Genomic DNA, 19,665 nt, shown 5'->3' with positions numbered 1-19,665 from the left:
GCCTGGAGATTCTTATTTATTTTAAGTGGGTAAGAACTTGTTTGCTTTACTCTCATCTTTCATATTCTATACTTCTCTGTCTGAAAAATACTTTCCTACCATAAAAGATACTAAGAAGAAGGAGGGAATTACTCTGAAATCCCTTTTGTTAAAATTAAACAGTGGGTTTAGCCTCTTTTTAGTTCTCATTTTGTTTTAAAGCTTAAAAACTAATTTGCATACACCTTACCAAAGCGGAACACAAACACACTTTATGACACAGCAAGTCCACTCTTAGACATACATCTCATGGGAAGGCATGCCCCATGTGCACCTCAACATGCATGCAAGAAAGGGCCTAATGACCAGCAGCTGAAAACTGAAACTCAAATGTCCATCAAGAGAAGACAGTATAAAGAGTTGGATATTGATACACTGGAAAACTATCAACTAAAGAAAATCAACTACAGGAAATACATGGATAAATTTTACATGTTAGGCAAAATAAACCAGGCACAAAAGAAAACACGCTGTATAATCCCATTTCTACAAATTTCAAAAAATATATAAAAACTAATCAGTGGTGACAGAAGTCAAAAGAGCTGTTATCTTTGGGGTGCAGGAGGGCTAATGATTGCAAAGGTGCAGAAGGTGGCTTTTGGGTGGTTTGGTAATAGTCTCTGTGTTGACCCTGCATGGTGGTTACATGTGTGTATGCATTTTCCAATCATTTATCAAGCTGTACCTTTATAGTTTGCGTACTTGATGTGGATTACACTTCCAAAAATTTTTTTAAATCACTGTGGTAATTTTAAATTTTTTTCCTGCAAGCCACAGATCACCGTAGGTATAATCTGTCTAAAATATTTGTAGCAGTTCAGTCTATTCTTCCGTTTTCATGCTTACTATGTGCCCTTTTCTCTTTTGTATTCCACTTAAAGTCTGGCCTCCTGAATAGAAAGACAACCCACAGAGTGAGAGAAACATTTTGCAAATCTAATAAAAGATCTGTATCTAAAATACATAAAGAATACTTACAACTCAACAAAAAAAGACAAAAACCTTAACTTGAAAATGGGCAAAAAATGTAAACAGACATTTCTCCAAAGATCTACAAATGGCCAGCAAGCACATAAAAAGATGCTCAGCATCATTAGTCATTAAGGAAATAAAAGTCATTCACACCTATTATGACAGAAAAAAAAAAAAGAAAAAAAAAAGCCATACGGTAACAAGTGCTGGAAAGACGTGGAGAAACTGAGACCTTTATACACTGCTCATGGAAATGTAAAATGGTACAGCCACTTTGGAAAACAGTCCGGCAGTTCCTCAAAAGGCTGAATTGTTTAGAGTTACTAAGCATAGAGTTACTATGTAAGTCGACAATTCAACTCCTAGGTATATATCCAAGAAAAAATGGAAACATATGTGCACATTAAAACTTACACTTGAAAAGCAGCATTATTCTTAATAGCCAAAAAGCAGAAAAACCCAAGTGTCCATCAACTGACGAATAGAAAAAAACAAAATGTTATATATCCATAGAATAGAATACTACTTGACAATACAAAGAAATAAAGTATGATACATGCCACAACATGTACAAACCTTGAAAACATTATTAGAAGCCAGTCACAAAATACTACATTTTGACTGGGCACGGTGGCTCACACCTATAATCCCAGCACTTTGGAAGGCCAAGGCAGGTGGATCACTTGAGGTCAGGAGTTCAAGACCAGCCTGGCCAACACGGTGATACCCCATCTCTACTAAAAATACAAAAAAAAAAAAAAAAATTAGCCAGGCCTCGCGGCATGTGCCTGTAATCCTAGCTACTCGAGAGGCTGAGGCAGGAGAATCGCCTGAACCTGGAAGGCAAAGGTTGCAATGAGCTGAGATCACACCACTGCACTCCAGCCTGGGCAACAGAACAAGACTGTCTCAAAAAAATAAAATAAAATAAAATAAAATAAAATAAAATAAAATAAAAAATAAATTTAAAAAAAAGACTACATATTGCTTAAATGTACATGAAACATCCAGAATAGGCAAATCAATAGAGACAGAAAGTAGATTAGTGGTTGCTTAGGGCTGGGGAGATAGAAAGATGGGCAGAAGGATTATAACTAAAGTGCATGAAATTTATTTTTGAGGTGATGAAAATGTTCTAAAATTGTGGTGATGGTTACACACAGCTGTGAATACATCAAAAGCCACTAAATTGTACACTTTAAATGGGCTAACTGTATAAAGTGTGAATTACATCTCAATAACCTTTTTTAAAATCTGGCTTCTTTTCCAATGACCCTGAACAGTTTGCTGACTTCTTTAGAAGCCATCCCCACTTTTGCTTACCAGCATGACTTGCAATCACACAATCACAATTTTTGTTTCTTGGCACTCCCCACACATCTCCATGAAACCATACTCTTTTCTACAGTTCTGCTGGCCTTGGAGGTAATACCATCTTTGCTCTGAGCTTCATGAGATACCTTTCTAAAAATCTAGGCCATAAGACCCTCTTGCACAACTTCCATCAGGACAAAACCCCAAAACAAAATAGCCAGTTTCACCCAAAGTTCTCAGCATGAATTAGCTAGTCAATTTTCCACCTCTACCTTCCAAAAATGAAATTATCAGTAAGTCTAAGACTTATCAGATGTCTCCAGTTACAGGGTTGAGATTTCTACACATATAGTTTAAACACACCATTTATAAACTACCTTGTCTCTGTGTCAGGTTAAAAATTACACAAATTTGGCTGGGTGCAGTGGCTCACACCTGCCTCTGCTGAGGCAGAAGAATTGGCTGAACCCAGGAGGTGGAGGCTGCAATGAGCCAAGATCGCGCCACTGCACTCCAGCCTGGCAAGAGAGACTCCATCTCAAAAAAAAAATAAATAAATAATGAATTATACAAATTTATTCAGGGATGCATATAAGAGTAAGCTCTGGGGGCCAGGCACAGTGGCTCACGCCTGTAATCCCAGCACTTTGGGAGGCCGAGGCAGGCGGATCACAAGGTCAGGAGATCAAGACCACCCTCACTAACACAGTGAAATCCCGTCTCTACTAAAAATACAAAAGAATTAGCCAGGCTTGATGGCAGGCGCCTGTAGTCCCAGCTACTCGGGAGGCTGAGGCAGGAGAGTGGCGTGAACCCGGGAGGCGGAGCTTGTAGTGAGCCAAGACTGCGCCACTGCACTCCAGCCTGGGCGACAGAGCAAGACTCCGACTCAGAAAAACAAAAAGAGTAAGCTCTGGGAAAAATCGAGTTGCAAAGACATAGTTCTCGCCTTCAAGGTCTAATGAAACAAATACAGAAAAATAATTTTAATATACTTTGGCAAAGCTCCCCTAGCTTCCCTCTAACCTGGCACTTAAAACTGAGCTGTAATTTTCTGTTACTTGTCTGTCAACTTGGCTTAATCCTACAGAGGCGAGGACATCCTTTGAATCCCAAAGGACTGGCACAGTGCACTGCATGTAGGAAAGCATCAGCAACTGTCTGATGACTGAGTAAGTGCATGAAAGAGCGTAAGTATGCACGGAGAACCAAACCTCTTCCACATAGTACCTGTCTCCCACATAGTGCCCTCTTAACCTCTGCTCAGTTACAATCCCAGTCACTCATGGCCATAGTACAGTCCTTATTAAGGTGGGCAGGTGGCAAACTATGCCAGGAAAATACCCAAATTGACTCCTCCTGCTCTCCTTCTCTCCCATTCCCACCTGAGCTCTCAGCTTTCCTACCCCTAGCCTTCCCCACTGACACGTAGGGGAAAATGTGCAGGATGACCTTTCAAAGAAAACTACTGATAAGATGGAATTTTCCTGTGCAGTGCAGATGACATTTATTTTATAAATCCAAGAATCCACCATGATAATTCAAATGAAATACATCTTTCCATTAAGGTCCTTCAAAATCCAAGAGAAAGACACTAGAAAACATTGAAAAGTTGGCAAGCCAGACACTGTGGCTCACGCCACCTCCTAGCAGTTTCGGAGACTGAAGCTGGTGAATCGCTTGAGCTCAGCAGTTGGAGACCAGCCTGTGTAACGTGGCAAAACCCCGTGTCTACCAAAAAATACAAAAAATTAGCTGGGCATGGTGGTGCACACCTATGGTCCCAGCTACTCAGGAAGCTGAAGTGGGAGGATCACTTCAGCCCAGGAGGCAGCAGTTGCAGTGAGCCAAGATTACGCCCCAGTATTCCAGCCTGGGCAACAGAATGACACCCTATCTCTCGATAGATAGATAGACAGACTGACAGACAAAAGCACAGACAGAAATTTTTAAAAACCTGAAAAGGTGGGAGGGCTTGTAAGAAGCACTGGGTCCAACATCTATTGGACATCTACTACATGTCAGGCACTGGGCCTGCTGCCTTACAAGTGACATCCTAAAAGCTCTCACTCATTGATCCTAAATCTAAACTGTGGTAAGGGTGTTATATACATTGTCTCATTTCATCTTTATAATAACCTTGAGTTAATTAAGCATCATCATCTTTTCCTTTTAAAAATTAAGAAAGAGGTTGAGGAATTGTCTGAGATCACTGTGGTAGGGAGGAACCCAGGTCTCTGGTTCCAAAGCCTGTATGTGCCCCACCACTTAATATGAAACACTATGACCATAAACAAGCAATTAAATCCATTTTCTAAATCTAAACTACAAAAATGAGGAAAATGCTTCCTTCAAATGTTTGCTATGAACATTAAATGAAACACTGACTTCAAAAAAAGTGCTAGTACCTAAGAGACTCTTTAAAAAAATGGTTTTTTTCTTGCTTCTCCTGTTACACATTCTCCCAACCTTAAACCATAGACACGTAGTGGACACTGCAATCTGAAAATCATCTCGCATATTCTGTCCTAGAGGGAAGACTCCATGTACTCATCTAGCATAGATCAGTATTTGAGAAAAGCATCTGGAATGCCAATTACCACTTTATCAAGTTTTAGAACACAACACACTTGTAACTTGGTAATTATTCACAAAGAAATCTAAGGGAAACACTGTTCTTGGTTTTGTTCCCTGATACTTTCTTCCTGAGAACTCCCAGACATCCCTTCCCCAAGATGCTGCTTCCACATCATGGTCCCCCCGCAACAGCAGAAACATTTCTGGGTGTCTTTTTTCCTTTTCCTCATCAAACTTCACTTTAAAGCCTTTTACTGGACAGAGCTCTGTTTTGCTTGTTTTTAGAAGCCATTTTTTAAACACAGGAAACATGAAAGTAGTAACAGTGGTTATTCTTGGGTGGGTGGCAGAATGACGGATGACGTTTTTCTTCTTTATACTGTCCTGTATTTTCCAAATTTTCCACAAAGTCTAATGTACCGTTTTCATAATACAAGGAGGAAAAAATCAAAGATGGTACATTTAAATTATTTCCTTCATCTCCTGATAAGACGTTTTTCTCTATTCTTCCTGAATTCCCAACTAGCTGGAAGCATCCTGGGAACAGAACTGCAGTGTTGTCTACGAAATACATAGCTCATCCACAGCCAGTGCCTGACATGAAACAGCTCAAAAAGTATTTGCTGAGTGGATGATGAATATTAGGTAATATTTAGACACGGACTTTATGGATTGATGGTGGGTGGACCAAGGTTTGAGGGTGGCATGTCCTCAATATTGCTGGATTATTGTGGTTATAGGACATTATTTAAAAGGTAGCTTTCAAACACTCTTAAGCAGTTCAACATGAAAAGTCTGTAATGTGAAGACAAGGTGAACCAATCAAGGTGATTTATTGCTGCAATGGTAAACCAAGAACAGGATGATAAATAGGCTAAGGTCCTTGCGCATCTTGCTATAAATGAGTGCACCAGGAGTGGAATTCATTAAATAACTTTGGAGCTCTCTGCCATTTAGAAGGCACATCATGGCCTTCTTTGGCCACCAAAGTTTAACAATCCTTTTTAAAAATAATCTCTGTTCTTAGGAGATTAAATAAACCTAAATACTAAAGCAAACAAGAGATTAAGATAAAACCACCCAACCTAGTTATTATATCACCAAAAATCCTAATCTAATAAACCAAAGCAAAAATCTTGAGGATTTATTAACATAAAAGAGAAATCTCAAATATTTGGTTTGGAGAAATGAGCTGTACATAAGGTTTAAAGAGGGTATACTGAATTCAAAAAACATACACAGTCCAAAACTCAATAGAAAAGTTGAGGTATAAAAAAATGTACTCCTTTCCCATCATAATCTAAGTTAACTACAAGAACTTTACCAGCAATTTCATTTCTGTCTGATCAACTGAACATATTTCCTAGATGAACACTTGGAAAAGCCAAGACTGAACTTACACTTGTATTTTCTGTATTTTCAATCAGCTTCACTTCCATCAACATCTCTTTACAAATCTGTATATTTCTAGGGGACTCTTATACACTGTTGGTGGGAATTCATATTAGTTCAGCCAGTGTGGAAAGCAGTTTGGAGATTTCTCAAAGAGCTTAAAACAGAGCTACCATTCAACCCAGCAAACCCATTACTAGGTATATACCCAAAGGAAAACAGGCCATGTACAGTGGCTCACATCTCTAATCCCAGCACTTTGGGGGACAAAAAATGTCCCCCAAAAATGCAGGTGGATCACTAGAGTCCAGGAGTTTGAGACCAGTCTGGGCAACAAGGCAAAACCCCATCTCTACAAAAATATAAAAATTAGCCAGGTATGGTGGGGCACAGCAACAGTTCCAGCTACTCGGGACGCTGAAATGGGAGAATCACTTCAACCCAGGAGGCAGAGGTTGCAGTAAGCAGAGATGTTACCACTGCACTCCAGCCTGGGCAACAAAGTGAGACCCTGTCTCCAAAAAAAGAGGGGAGGGGAGGGGAGGGGAGGGGAAGCAAGGGAAGGGGAGGAGAGGGGAGGGGAGGGGAGGGGAGAAGTTATTCTACTGAAAAGACACATACACTCACATGTTCCTCACAACACTATTCACAACAGCAAAGACATGGAATCAACCTAGGTGTTCATCAACGGTGGGCTGGATAAAGAAAATATGGTACATATACACCATAGAACACTATGCAGCCATAAAAAAGAATAAAATCATGTCCTGTGCAGCAACATGGATACAGCTGGAGGCCATTATTCTAAGCAAATTAACGCAGGAAAAGAAAAGCAAACACCACATGTTCTCTAACTGGGAGCTAAACACTGGGTACTCACGGACGTAAGAATGGCAATAACAGACACTGGGACTACTAGAGAGGGGAGGGAGAGAGGGAGGGATGAGCTGAAAAACCAACTGTTGGGTATTATGCTCAGTACCTGCGTAACGGGATTAGAAGCCCAAACCTCGGCATCACACAACATACCCACGTAACAAACCTGCACCTGTACCCCTGAATCTAAAACAAAAGTTGGGGAGAAAAAAATCCGTATATTTCTAATATGCCTCTGGGCTCTTAAAAGACATGTATTTCAAAACAGAGCAGATGCTGACTTGATGACAGCCTGATAATTTGAGGGCAACAGGCAGAAGTCAATGACAAGATGACAATTGCACAACACAATCCATGCTGCAAGATGAGAAAGAAAGCATTTCACCCCAAAAAATAAATGTCTCAAGCTTCCTGTCTTGCTCAAGTTGGGAAGTAACGTGAAAGTGTTCTTACTAGAAAAAACTCTGTGGTTGTTACAAACTGAGTGAAGATTTGCATTTATTTCACCAAACTATATATATTCACATTTCACCTAGCTATTCATATAAAAAGCATCTGCAATCCTGGGCCTTGGACTTCCCTTGGCAGGTGTCAGTCCACTGTGGAAGTTGTTCCCCACATCTCAGTAAGTTCTGTTGGCCAGAAAGGACATTCAGTGACAAGCACTACTTTGAATCCAGGCAAGGGAGGAAATTAAATACACTATCCATGACTTTTCTCTAGGTGTCTGAGATACTAGCACATCTTCACCTCCTAAAAATTCACTCATCTACCACTTAATTTTTCTTTTTTTTTTGAGACGGAGTCTCGCTCTGTCGTCCAGGCTGGAGTGCAGTGGTGCAACCCTGGCTCACTGCAACTTCCGCCTCCCGGGTTCAAGCGATTCTCCTGCCTCAGCCTCCTGAATAGCTGGGACTACAGGCATGCACCACCATGCCCAGCTAATTTTTTGTATTTTTTTTAGTAGAGATGGGGTTTCGCCATGTAGGCCAGGATGGTAACTCCTGACCTCAGGTAACATCAATTTTTTCTCAGTAAAGCCTACAATAGGAGGAAGTGAGAAAAAGAAAAAGAAATGGTATTAACTCTTATGCAAACCATGCCTGAGTCTCCTCAGGTAAACAGGAGAGCATCAGAAAGTTAGGTGACCATCGGAAAGCTAGGGGAGCACCGGAAACTAGGGGAGCATCAGAAAACTAGAGGAGTATCAGAAAGCTTGGGGAGTATCGGAAAGCTGGGGAGCATCTGAAAGCTAGGGGAGCATCTGAAAGCTAGGCAAGTTATTTAGCCTTTCTCAGTTTCCCTACATCTGTTAAATGTTGATAATACCTATTTCTCAGAAATTTCATGAGGATAAAATGAGACGGCATAAGTAAAGAACCTAACAGAATAAATTCATTGGTGGTGTTCAGCAAAAGATATTTATGACCATTACTAACTGGGCACTAGGGCCAACACCGTGACAGGCCAAAGTCCTACAACAGATAAGGAAAAGAAACCACCAAATGGGTCACACACCAACTCTGTGAAATCCAGATCATCGTTATAGATACAAAAATAAAAAAAACAGTCCCTGACTTTCCACTTGGGCACAACATGAACGAATAATAAACCACATACCATGCTTAAAATTATAGTAGCAAGATCAGCCTTTCATTGGAGAAACAGATGAAGATCTTTTATCATCAGTAGAGCATAGTGTTTAAAACAAATTGTAAGTTTAACAGGGTGGTGGTCAGAGCTACCTACTATAAGCAGACAGGCTTTCTGGCATTCCCAACAAAATACGCTTTATGCACACAGCTAAAATATGACTGCAATTACTCTGGTCCCAATAGATGACTGTATTAGATAATGCCTCAACTCAGTAGCTGCTGCAATCTATGTTAAGAGAAGCAGAAATTCTGTAACAGGAACTCAATATCCTGGCTCCCACAGAGTCCTAATGTCTATCTTACAGGCTTGTTTATAAAGATTAGCAATAATGTGACACAAAGTGCCTGACACAGTGGTTACTCAATAAATGATAGCTGAAATTAATTACCAGGAAGCAACAAAATCTAAAGCCAGAACCTGCCATGAAACAAATGTAGAGTGGTTCCTTCTCAATCAAGACATTAAGTTGTATGAAAACACTTGGATAGGCCCGGCACCGTGGCTCACGCCTGTAATCCCAGCACTCTGAGAGGCAGAGGAAGGCGGATTACCTGAGGTCGGGAGTTCAAGACCAGCCTGGCCAACATGGTGAAACCCTGTCTCTACTAAAAATACAAAAAATTAGCCAGGTGCAGTGGTGCATGCCTGTAATCCCAGCTACTCAGGAGGCTGAGGCAGAAGAATTGCTTGAACCCAGGAGGCGGAGATTGAGGTGAGCCAAGATCATGCCACCGCACTCCAGCCTGGGCTACAGAGTGAGACTTTGTCCCAAAAAAAGAAAAAGAAAAGAAAAGAAAACACTTGGATAACGAACACAGTACTATGCCCTACCACAAGGAGGGCTTGTCGGTAAACATCGGGTTAATCACCTTAACAGTCAAAAAGGAATCCCAAAGTGCCCATTCCTCTGGGGCAAATAAAGAACCATGAAAAAAAGAGAAATGGTCTCTATCCTCGGAGAATCTATACCTACCTGAGGAGAAATCACATGGTTTCAGCTCTCTGTCTGCATTCCCCCCTGACTCTATGTTCCATGAAGGCAAAAACCAAAAACTTTATATTGCCATACAATACAGGCACTCAATAAATATCTAGTAATCTGGTCATGCACAGTTGCTCATGCCTGTAATCCTAGCACTTTGGGAGGCCAAGGCGGGCAGATTACTTGAGGTTGGGAGTTCAAGACCAGCCTGGCCAACATGGTGAAACCCCATCTCTACTAAAAATACAAAAATCAGTCGGACATGGTGGTACACACCTGTAATCCCAGCTACTCGGGAGGCTGAGGTAGGAGAATTGCTGGAACCCAGGAGGCAGAGGTTGCAGTGAGCCGAGATCACACCATTGCACTCCAGCCTGGACAACAGAGTGAGATTCTGTCTCAAAAAATAATAATAATAAATAAAAATAAAATAAAAATCTGGTAATCAAATGAGCCTCATAGGATCTTAGGACTAAAAGAGCCACCTAATTCAAAACTTTTCAAGCCTGGCTTCACAACTGCTCAACCTAAACTCTCAAGGTGAAGACTGAGAACCTGTGTATTTAAAATGTTCCCAGATGACTGTGATACTAGAGACGGATAATCACTAGTGTAACTGAGCCCATGTGAATCATCTGAATGCCCTTTACAATGTCCCTGCCAGAAATGGTCCAGCCTTATGCATGAGGGTCTCCAAGGATGGGACACAGCCTATCACACCTGCAAGCACCTGGACCAGCAAAGTCCTTTCTAATGTTTACTCAAATATCTGTATTTACTCATTGGTTCTCTCCTGTGAGGCCTGAGAAGATAAAAGGTAACCTCTCCTCCTTCCACATGATGGACTTTTGACTCCTGTGACAAAGGATGATGCCGCCCTCTGAGTTTTCTACAGGCTAAACACCCTTGATGAACTATGCATTAATCATTAAGTGCTAGGCTCTTTAAGTATGCAACACATACAACATGTCAGAGAAGGGAGAAATCAGGGTGTGTTATGGTAAGCAGCAAGACATCAATGAAGAAGGTGGGTCTTAAAGGATGAGAAAGATAGGAATAAAACTAGTGTTCAGGGGCTGGTGCTCAGAGGGAAAAGTGAGGCAAGACACTGATAAGGAGCACCGTATGCAGGAAAGGAGATAAGAGTGATAAAGCAACAAGTGTAGAAATTAGTAGGTTTCATATACTTTTTTTTTTTTTTTTTATGAGACAGGGTCTCATGCTGCTGCCCAGGCTGGAGTGCAGTGGTGCTATCTCTGCTCACTGCAGCCTCCACCTCCTGGCCTCATGCGATCCTCCCATCTCAGCCTCCTGAACAGCTGGGACTACAGGCATGCATCACGATGCCTCGATAATTTTTTCATATTTTTTGTAGAGACAGGATTTTACTATGTTGCCCAAGCTGGTCTCAAACTCCTAGGCTCAAGCAAACCATCCACCTCAGCCTCTGATATAGTCTGGCTGTGTCCCCACCCAAATCTCATCTTGAATTGTAGCTCCCATAATTCCCAAGTGTCATGGGAGGGAGCCAGTGGGAGGTAACTGAATCATGGAAGCTGGTTTTTTCCATGCTGTTCTTATGATAGTGAATAAGTCTCACCAGATCTGACGGTTTTATAAAGGGGAGTTCCCCTGGACATGCTCTCTTGCCTGCTGCCATGTAAGACGTAACTTTGCTACTCATTTGCCTTCTGCCATGATGTGAGGCCTCCCCAGCCACGTGGAATTGTGAGTCCATAAAGCCTCTTTCGTTTATAAATTACCCAGTCTCAAGTATGTTTTTATTAGCAGTGTGAGAAGAATCTCAGCCTCCCAAAGTGCTGAGATTACAAGCAAGAACCACGGCGCCTGGCCTCCAAACTTTCTGAATTAAATAGAACTAAAACTGAAAACGAATTAAAATTCGAAGAAAATCAGAATAGGAGGTAAGAGGAGAGAGCAAAGGCCTAGCATAGGAAGGCAGAGACACAGTCTGGTAGAGGACTAAAAACAGAGAGACCAAACAGGAATGTCGTAAAAGCAAGCAGGAAAGGATGACTTTGAAGTAGCAAAGTATTAGAGCCACTTGAATTCCTCCAGGGTGGCACATGGAACTAAGTGGTCCCTTAAAAAGAATGATCAGACAAGATGGCCTGGAGAATGGGACAGCAGGAGTCAAAGGGGTCAGAAAGAAGGCTACTACAGCCACTTAGCTACAGCCACTTAGATACAGGGGTCAAGGTCCACTCTAAGACGGTGACAATAAAACTAAGAGCAAAAGCTGAAAAATAAAACCAATTCAAAGGGAAAACAATGATAAAGCTTGGTCACAGATCAGACCAAAAGTAAGAGAAAGGGAAGAATCAGAAATGACTTCTAAGAGTTGCTAGAAATTCGAGGAAGAAGCAGGACAATACTCTGGAAAGGAGCGGTAAGACAATTATGCAATCACATGTACTAAATGCACTGGTTGGTTAGTACTAGGGTGGTTTTACTTTATGAAAGCTTCAAAGTTCACTCCCTGTTCTACAAACACACATAGTAACTAACTGGTCGTTTTGCTATTTTCTCTGGTCCCAGCACAGGTTGTAATTTCTGTGCCAGTAGACAGGGAATATTTGGTTTTGAATCCTTAATCTGTAACATTACCACCAAAGTTAAAGCGCTTGCAAAAAATAAAATGTGCTTTGACAGAGTTAGGTGAAAGAAGCCAGTCACAAAATACAACATATTGTATGATCCCATTTATATGAAACACACAGAAAAGGCAAATCTATAAAGACAGAAAGTAGGTTAGTGGTAGCCTAGGGCTGGGGTCAGGGAGGAGGGGTGTGGCTGGAAAGAAATGGGGAGTGACTGCAAATGGGTTTGGAGTTTCTTTGTGGGATAATGAAAATGTCCTAAAATTGTTTATAGAGATAGTTGCAGAACGTATGAATATACTAAGAACTACTGACTTGTTAATTTAAATAAAGAATTATAACTCAACAAAGTCGTTATTAAAAAACACTTTAGGAGTACATAAATAATTACTGCGACCTCAGACACTCGGCATCTCTCCAATAAAAGCAACTATTACACTTAAGTTCAAATAAAAAGCCACCAGACAATTTGGGAAGCCTAAAAGACACTTTAGGAAGACTAAGAGAGTTATGTTCCCTCTGGGGGAAAAATTAAGCATGAAAAAGACACAGATTTAAACATATAGATCCCTTTTTAAATTAGTTCTTACAATTGACCAAAATGTTCTAATATGTACTTAAAAGGGAAAGACAAAGTTTGAGGTTTCTCTTCAACAATTATGAACAATTACGTCGAGTAATATTATACTGGGTACCTATGGTTCGGTTTTTTAGAGGCTGAAACAAAATAATGTACAGTAAGCCAATTCAATGAAAAGCAAAAGACTATGTAACTTAACAATTACTGAGCAGATGGGTAAACTTATTTTACAAATCTGAAGACCTAACAAAAACCTTCATGTAGAGAGGTCCTTTTGCTTGAAACATGTAAGAAAACTATCCAAAATAATTTCTGCCCCCATGATATCTCCTGAAAAACATGGTTCCTACCTCCCTGATGCCTTAATTATTAAAGCCATTACCATTCTCTTTCCACTGAACACTTAGAATGCTTACTTAGATGGTATTCCAATGGTTACCATACTTACTTAGATGGCAGTCATCAAGTTATATTCACTGCATGTGTCAGGACCTTTTGAAATCAGAGGACCTGCAATGGGCGCACACAGCTGATACCCAGTGGAAACCTGCTGACTGATAATCAAACGAGGACAGCAGTGAAGAGTGACAGTGTTTCTGTTCAAAACTGCTTGTGGATTAGAAGAACCCACATCTGTTGGCTAAAGACATTTTTTTTTTTTTTTGAGACGGAGTCTCACTCTGTCGCCCAGGGTAGAGTGCAGTGGCACGATCTCAGCTCACTACAAGCTCTGCCTACTGGGTTCACTCCATTCTTCTACCTCAGCCTGCTGAGTAGCTGGGACTACAGGTGCCTGCCACCACGCCCAGCTAATGTTTTGTATTTTTGGTAGAGACCGGGATTCTCCGTGTTAGCCAGGATGGTCTCGAACTCCTGACCTCGTGATCCGCCCACCTCAGCCTCCCAAAGTGCTGGGATTACAGGTGTGAGCCATCACACCCAGCTAAGACATTCTTAAAGGAACAATCAAATGGTGGGAAAGTATAGATTATAAAAGTACTACATTTCAAATATATAACTACTTACTACTACCTCTAATGACAGACATTTAATAAATTCAAAATGCCACTGATTAAAATAAAAGACTGACGCTTTCAACATGGTGGATCCTAAGCAAATTTTAATTCAACAAATTCAAATACATAATTAACATATTTCACCTGCCTACAGAAAAATGTAAAGCAGTCAAAAAAAACTAAAAATATGTAAGTATTCTGAATCAAGAAATATGAAGAGTGGTCTCCCTCAATCATCTGACCTATTAGACCCTATCTGTTAATGGATTCAAGTTATGGAGAAAGCCTAAAATAAAGAATCTGAGAAAGATAAGAGCCATTTTTCTATTACAATGCCCTCCCACCTAAATAAATTACTTTGGCCCAAAGCTATGTTTATTAAGAGGCAAGTCTGGTACCACACTCTCAAGTACTGGCTCTACACAAAATGAAGCCCTCTGACACTCTGGAGATAACTGAAATACATACATACCAAGTTCTCCCAGAAGCTGCCCAGGAATTGCAGGAGGGATCAAAGAGAAAGCTTTCACATCTACTGGGAAAGAAACCAGGCTTTGGAGGGCATATGCTAACTTTCCACAATACAATGTGGCCTATGAGTTAAATAGTGCAAAAGAGACCACAAAGGACACAAGATGGCAGCCAGTCTACTTCCCAGAAATAATACAAGACACAGCTTTACAAGTTTTAACTTTTTTTTTTCTCATTTGATCTCAAGAATTCTGACAAGGGCAGACACTTTCCCCATTTCTCAGATGAGAAAACTAAAGCTCATGAAGACTGACATACCCACTCAGCTGCCTACCTGACTGCTCCACTTGGCAAGTCAACTTGCATCTCATATCCAACATGTACAGATCAACTCTTAATACCGCACCCAAACCTGCTCCTCCAGGCATCTCCATTTCAGTAAATGGCAGCGGCATTATTCCAGCTGCTCAGGCTAAACACCTCGGTGTCATCCTTGAGTGCACTCTTTGTCGCACTCCACATCATCTCACCCATCAGTGAATCATTTTCGCCCCGCTTGAGATATATCCAGAAACCACTCACTTCTCATCACCTCCACAGCTGCTATCATATCTCACTCACCTACAGAGCATTGCTAGAAACCTCTAACATCCCCCTCTTTCCACCTTTGCACTCCTCCCCATTCTACTCCCCTGCACGACAGAGTGCCACTCTTTAAAGATGTCAGACCAAAACCCTTTGTACAAAACCCTCCAGCGGCTTCCCATCTCACTCGGAGTTGTTCATTGATGTATCCCTAGGATGAGAACGTATCTGCCATCTAGAAAGTGCATAATGATACTGCTAATTAGTAAATGAAAGACAGCCAAAGTCACACAACTAGTATGTAGTAGAGCCAGGACTAGAACAAATCTTCCACTGTTCTTTGGTAACACTGAAACCAGATTTACGAAAAGCAACAATCCACATGGGAGGAAATTCTTACATTTTACTTTGCATAACTGAATCTTTTCATGTATAGTCAATACTATGTTGAATTTCGAACAAGTTAAAATGAAAATACTACTTTATAAAGCCATGAAATCTCACACTAGGAACTCTGAATATTACTTTTTTGGTAGCATGAGCAAACATCTGCTTAATTATCACAGTAATGGCACTCAGATCTTCAGTGTGACTGTTCTGCCGTCAGTGACATGATCTTACCATTATCCCAAGACTACTACACACAAAAATGACCACACTCTAAAAGATTCAGAACCAAGCACCTAGAAGAGGTAATAAGCATTTCCAAATCTCCTACACACACATTATACCAATCATCTGAAACAGGAATTAAGTTTCCAGGGTGTTATCAGTAACAACAGAAAGGTTAGATTCAGAATTGTCTACTATCAAAATTACAAAGAAAAACTCTGAGCTGAGTTTAAATGTTGATTGGTTTCAGATCAGAATGAAACTAACACTAAAATTATCCACCAGTACAGAATTTTCTCACTAAAATATTTCAGAGTTAAAAACAAAAACTCTATAAATTTCTTTCTTCAGTTCTTTCAAAAACATTTCTACTATCTATAAAAAGGCTTAAATCTTACTAAATCATAGTAATAAATTTACAGAATTTTTACAGTAGGTCTTAAAACTGAATTCAACCTTCAATTTTCTCTTTTACAAAGAAGAGATCACTTGATACCTAATAGGTAAACAATGAAGACTTATTAAGTCAATGAAGAAATGAATGAATGAATGAATGAAGATTCAGAAGGGTTATATGACTCTTCAAAGCTCCAACAATCAATATCAAAATCCAGCATTAGTCATAACTAGCTTTCCAGATTCTTTTGGAGTGGGTGTGGGAGTAGAAGAAACCAAGATTTTAAAATCCTATCTGGGTCCTCGGGAAAATCTTAACCAAAAGGCATTACAGCCAGTTTCCTTTGGTTCTCTTTCTTAGAAAAGCACTTGATAAAATAAGTTTTGCCAAGATATATCTCCTTGGAAACCAAAATGCAATTGACTATTATTTATTTCTCTATGTATATAAATAATATTTAATATACGACCATAAACAACTGCAATTGTTTTTGCATCAAAAGTAAAACAGGTGGCCTATGACTAAAAGAAAAATCCAACCAGAGGAGAGGAGCAGAACATTGAAAAGGACCACATAAGTCACTAGAAGAGTATCAGCTATACAAGAACAGGAACCATGTATCCTGTTTACCAGTAGCAGCCACCAGTCCCTGGCATATAATGGGATTCAATAAACACCTACAGGAAAAGTGAATAAATTACTCCTTACAGACCTACCCATGCAAACAAAAATTCATTTGGTCACCATTCAACATATGTTGCAGATACAAATTCATTTGGTCACTAATAAACAAATCTTTATGATAGGCCTACTACATACAAGCATACTACATTTTTCTTCCACGGAAATTCTACCAAATGTCCCTTCAAATAATATGCTCAACCAAAATTATCGCCATCGTTGTATTAAGAAGATGAGAAAATATGTCTTAAGTAGCCGAAATTAGTTACTATAGCAGCCACTACATTTGCTGTTCTGACTTCAATCTTTTGCCTTCAATTCATCCTATATAACCCAGCCAGATCAGTTTTCTGTTTTGTTTTTGTTTTTGTTTTTGTAACACATCCAAAATATAAAATAGTACTGTGGTTAATTATTCTACCTTCATATGGGGTCCACTGCTATTCAACAGGCAGATACAAGAAATCTGAAACTACTGGATTGGAAAAGGAAAGACAACACAGAATCAAGGAAAAAATTATCACGAGTGACAGTTCTTATAATAATTTCTCTATATCACTGTGATGCAACTGGCACAGAGTGTTGGGTATGAACACCCACTAAGGTACACATCTGACTGTTGTGATAATTCAAGATTCATTGCCTTTTTGAAGCTCTCCCAAGCCACTGGACTCAATATCTGTGAAAGCACTTTGCAAACCGGAAGTGCTAGACACACAGCTTTTACTACGCTCCTTGCCAATTGATAGCCTCATACATTCTGCCATTAAAATCAACTTACCTCATTCTCTAAGTGTGTCTCGACCCTTCAAAAACAGAAAAAATTCTTTGAATTGTTTAATGTCACTTCTTTATTACTCAATATCTAGAACAGCATAACTTAAAAGTGCCATTTACACTTCCCGATTTCAGAATGTATTACCAATCAAAACAGTGTGATAGTGGCATAAAAACAGACAAACAGACCAACAGAATAGAATAGACAGCCCAGAAATAAACCCACGTATATAGGCCAAATGATTTCTGGCAAGGGTGCCAAGACCACTCAATAAGGAAAGGACAGTCTCCTCAACAAATGGTGCTGGAAAAAATAAGACACCCACATGCAAACGAATAAAAGTTGGACCCTTATACTATACATAAAAATGAACTCAAAATGTACTAAAGACCTAAATGTAAGACCTAAATTATAAAACTTCTGAAGAAAACACAAGCTTCATTACTTTGGACTTGGCAGTTATTTCTTGGACATGACCAATAGCAAAATTAGCCGAGAGGCTAAAAAATTTTTGTGCATCAAAGGACACAATCAACAGAGCGAAAAAGCAACCTGGAATGGAAGAAAATACTTGCAAGTAATCTATCTCATAAGGAGTTAATATCTAAAATATGGAGCGAAGCCTGAGGTCGCTGGGGACTGCCCACTGGGCCTTGCCCAAGATGGACAGCCAGATTCCTTATGATGACTACCCAGTGGTTTTCCTGCCTGCCTATGAGAATCCTCCAGCATGGATTCCTCCTGAGAGGGTACCCGGCCCAGACTACAACAATGAGTTGACCCAATTTCTGCCCCAAACCATCACACTGAAGAAGCCTCCTGGAGCTCAGTTGGGATTTAACATCTGAGGAGGAAAGGCCTCCCAGCGAGGCATCTTCATCTCCAAGATGATTCCTGACTCTGATGCACATAGAGCAGGACTTCAGGAAGGGGACCAAGTTCTAGCTGTGAATGATGTGGATTTCCAAGATACTGAGCACAGCAAGGCTCTTGAGATCCTGAAGACAGCTCGTGAAATCAGCATGCATGTCCACTTCTTTCCCTACAATTATTATCACCAAAAAGAGAGGACTGTGCATTAGACAGTTACAGCCCACAGCCCTTCATGTGGACTCTCCCACGACATGCTGACTAGACTTTAGGGGAGCCACTTCTACTTTCAGCCCCTCCCTGGAATAGTGGAGTTGGGAGGATGGGGAGACAGTTAACCAACTGCATTATCCAAACTGTATTGCACTTTTAGTTCTCCAGTTTTCTAGGTGAGCTTCATTCTCTGAAAGGAGAAGGATGATGATATCTAGGCATAACCTAGACCGTGAGGAACCTAGTTAGGAAAGACAAGTGACATTTATTGAATTCCATGTACTAGTCCTTTCCACCTGTCACATTTTAATTACAGAAATCAATAGCAAAAAGAATCTTGGGGATTTTCCATCTGACTTGCCTGGCCATCTCATCTCATCTCATCCTTGTACTACCAGAGGTTTCATACACTTTGGAGACTCCAATGAGACCCTGTTTTCACCCCTTCCTCCTCCTAGCCTCTCCCCCAAAAAGTAAAACACAATGCCGAAGAAAAAATATATATATCCAGAATATATAAAGCACTCCTATGACTCAACGACAACAATAAAAAAACCAAATAACCCAATTTAAAAATGGGCAGAGGGCTTGAACAGACATGTATGCAGAGATAATATAAGAATGGCCAACAAGAATATGAAAATGCAATCAACTTCATCATCAGAGAAACATATATCAAAACCATAATGAGATATCACCTTGTATCCATTAAGATGGTTACTATTTAATTTTTTTTTTAATTAGCTCTGGGTGTGGCGGTGTGCAACAGTAGCCCCAGTTACTCGGGAGGCTGAGGCATGAGGATCACTTGAGCCCGGGAGGCAGACATTGCAGTGAGCTGAGATCACACCACTGCACTCCAGCCCTTATAAGTGGCAGAGGGAGACCCTGTCTCGAAAATTTGTTTCATTAATTATTTAAAAAAAAAAAAAAACAGAAAATAAATATTGGTAAGGATGTGGAGAAGTTAGAACCCTTATGAACTACTGACGAAATTGTAAAATGGTACAACTATGAAAAACAGTATAGAGGT

General features: G+C 40.2%; 1 protein-coding gene and 1 pseudogene across 35 annotated transcripts in view; one reads left to right on the top strand and one right to left on the bottom strand.

The window, feature by feature from the left end:
- SIPA1L1 (signal induced proliferation associated 1 like 1) overlaps positions 1-19,665 on the bottom strand; it is a 409,230-nt gene that overhangs the window by 380,413 nt on the left and 9,152 nt on the right. For 7 of the 34 annotated variants that reach the window (XM_077937707.1, XM_077937700.1, XM_077937722.1 and 4 more), the window contains one exon: positions 10,085-10,202. The exons of 22 other annotated variants lie outside the window; for them this stretch is intronic. The gene's annotated coding sequence lies outside the window, so the exon portion shown is untranslated. The remainder of the gene's footprint in view (positions 1-10,084; positions 10,203-19,665) is intronic. 5 more of the 34 variants (XM_077937717.1, XM_077937723.1, XM_077937724.1 and 2 more) reach the window with 1 other exon arrangement.
- LOC144329747 (PDZ domain-containing protein 11 pseudogene) lies at positions 17,124-18,759 on the top strand (annotated as a pseudogene). Its single transcript, XR_013395389.1, has one exon. The product of XR_013395389.1 is annotated as a PDZ domain-containing protein 11 pseudogene (transcript).

This window comes from Macaca mulatta, chromosome 7 (assembly GCF_049350105.2).
Source record: "Macaca mulatta isolate MMU2019108-1 chromosome 7, T2T-MMU8v2.0, whole genome shotgun sequence".
NCBI lineage: Eukaryota > Metazoa > Chordata > Mammalia > Primates > Cercopithecidae > Macaca > Macaca mulatta.
The sequence above is the reverse complement of the archived record's forward strand: the minus strand, read 5'-3'. Positions and strand labels throughout refer to the sequence as shown.